Source organism: Delphinapterus leucas, chromosome 4 (genome assembly GCF_059928025.1).
Source record: "Delphinapterus leucas isolate spDelLeu-1000000601 "Yukka" chromosome 4, BTC_Dleu_Yukka2, whole genome shotgun sequence".
Lineage (NCBI taxonomy): Eukaryota > Metazoa > Chordata > Mammalia > Artiodactyla > Monodontidae > Delphinapterus > Delphinapterus leucas.
Window position 1 is genome coordinate 118,769,227 of NC_143132.1, and position 2,859 is coordinate 118,772,085.

Below are 2,859 nucleotides of genomic sequence, written 5' to 3' on the forward strand. Positions count from 1 at the left end.
GGAGGAGTAAAATGTGGAGATCACTTTCCTCCCTACAGATACATCAGAAATACATCTACACGTGGAACAACTCCCACAGAACACCTACTGAACGCTGGCAGAAGACCTCAGACCTCCCAAAAGGCAAGAAACTCCCCACATACCTGGGTAGGGCAAAAGAAAAAAAAGAAAAAACAGAGACCAAAGAATAGGGACGGGGTCTTCCCTGGTGGCACGGTGGTTGAGAGTCCGCCTGCCGATGCAGGGGACACGGGTTCGTGCCCCGGTCCAGGAAGATCCAACATGCCGTGGAGCGGCTGGGCCCGTGAGCCATGGCCGCTGAGCCTGCGCGTCCGGAGCCTGTGCTCCACAACGGGAGAGGCCACAACGGTGAGGGGCCCGCGTACCGCAAAAAAAATAAAAAAAAAGTAGGGATGGGACCTGCACCAGTGGGAGGGAGCCGTGAAGGAGGAAATGTTTCCACACACTAGGAAGACCCTTCACAAGCGGAGACTGCGGGTGGCAGAGAGGGGGAGCTTCGGAGCCACGGAGGAGATCGCAGCCACAGGGGTGCGGAGGGCAAAGCAGAGAGATTTCTGCACAGAGGATCGGTACCGCCCGGCACTCACCAGCCCGAGAGGCTTGTCTGCTCACCCGCCAGGGCAGGCGGGGCTGAGAGCTGAGGCTCCGGCTTCGGAGGTCGGATCCCAGGGAGAGGACTGGGGTTGGCAGTCACACATGAAAGGATGCTCAACATCACTAATGATGAGAGAAATGCAAATCAAAACTACAATGAGGTATCACCTCACACCAGTCAGAATGGCCATCATCAAAAAATCTACAAACAACAAATGCTGGAGAGGGTGTGGAAAAAAGGGAACCAACCCTCTTGCACTGCTGGTGGGAATGTAAATTGATACAGCCACTATGGGGAAGAGTATGGAGGTTCCTTAAAAAACTAAAAGTAGAACTACTATATGACCCAGCAATCCCACTACTGGGCATATACCCTGAGAAAACCATAATTCAAAAAAAGTCATGTACCACAATGTTCATTGCAGCTCTATTTACAATAGCCAGGACATGGAAGCAACCTAAGTGTCCATCAACAGAGGAATGGATAAAGAAGATGTGGCACATATATACAATGGAATATTACTCAGCCATAAAAAGAAACGAAATTCAGTTATTTGTAATGAGGTGGATGGACCTAGAGTCTTTCATAGAGAGTGAAGTGAGTCAGAAAGAGAAAAAGAAATGCCATATGCTAACACACATATATGGAATCTAAAAAGAAAAAAAAAAAGTTCTGAAGAACCTAGGGGCAGGACAGGACGAAGTGAGAGAGTGGCATGGACATGTATACACTACCAAATATAAAATACATAGCTAGTGGGAAGCAGCCACATAGCACAGGGAGATCAGCTCAATGCTTTGTGATCACCCAGAGGGGTGGGATAGGGAGGGTGGGAGGGAGACGCAAGAGGGAGGAGATATGGGGATATATGTATATGTATAGCTGATTTACTTTGTTATAAGGCAGAAACTAACACACCATTGTAAAGCTATTATACTCCAATAAAGATGTTATTTTAAAAAAGTGAAAGTAGGCAAACCCCTATGTAAATTAAAAAATGCTATCTGCAAAAAAAAGGAAAAAAAAAAAAAAAAAGAATCTCCTGTGCCCCGCAACAGGAGAGGTCACAGCAGTGAGAGGCCCGTGTACCGCAAAAAACAAAAACAAAAAACAACAACGAAAAAAAAAAGAATTAGAACCAAGTGGCCCCATAATCATCTGGCAGCCACTCAGTGTTGTACCTATGGCTAGAAATGCACATGATAGGAACTCCAGGGATCTTCCAGATTCTTTGTTTAAGGTCCTGGTCAACTGTGGCCACAATGTAACACTTGTGCTGAGTTACTCTCTGTACTAAGCAGTCAGCTGCGTAGGTCCCGTTGTGTGCGCATGGTGATCGTTCACATCTTGGATCCTTGGCAATCCTTAGAGCCACTCAACACTTCTGCCCCAATTTCTCAATTTCAGCCATTACGTAGTCAGTTATACAAGGGATACACTTGGCATACAGCCAGTCCATCATTGACTGCACTAAGTCCAGTTTGGCTTTAATGGAAAAGTTGATAAAGTTGGTATCGACCAGGATGTGGTAAGGTGGGCCCAGCTGTGTGTTATATTGGAAGAATAAGCAGTAAGGGTGTTGGGGGACTTCTCTTTCCTTGAGTGCACTGGGATCTTTCTTTTCTTTCTTTTTCGGTTTTAATCTATCCTTTTCTTTAAGCTTCTGATCTCTGAGACTAGGCATTCGCTTCGTGGTTGCATACTTCCATGTTTTCTTTTGCTTCCCTGTGTTCACACCGCACTGGTGTTTCTCTACCTATGACACATTTTATACAAACCTCACGGTAACCACAAAACATAAATCTAGAGCAGAGACACAAAATATAAAAAAAGAGGAAACTGAGAAAAACGTCATAGAAACTGCCAGACTAAAATGGCAGACATAAACACAAGGAAAAAGAAACAATGGAGATATAAAAGAACCGGAAAACAAAAGAGCAGTACTAAGTCCTCATTTATCAGTAATCCCCCTAAATGTAAATGGGTTGAATTCACCAGTCAAAAGGAATAGAGTGGATGGATTAAAAACAAGACCCAACTATATGCTATATCTAGGCGACTCATCCAGCTCTAAAGACAAACTGAAGCTCCAAGTGAAGGGAGGGAAGATGATACTCCAAACAAATGACAGCCAAAAGAAAGTGGGTATAGCCACACCCATCCAACAAAATAAACTTCAATCAAAAAAGGTAACAAGAGACAAAGATGGACATTATAGAGTGATAAAGAGAACAATTCATCAA

General features: G+C 44.7%; 1 pseudogene; it reads right to left on the reverse strand.

The window, feature by feature from the left end:
• Positions 1–1,452: 1,452 nt before the first annotated feature.
• LOC111179178 (rRNA-processing protein FCF1 homolog pseudogene) lies at positions 1,453–2,355 on the reverse strand (annotated as a pseudogene).
• Positions 2,356–2,859: the final 504 nt, after the last annotated feature.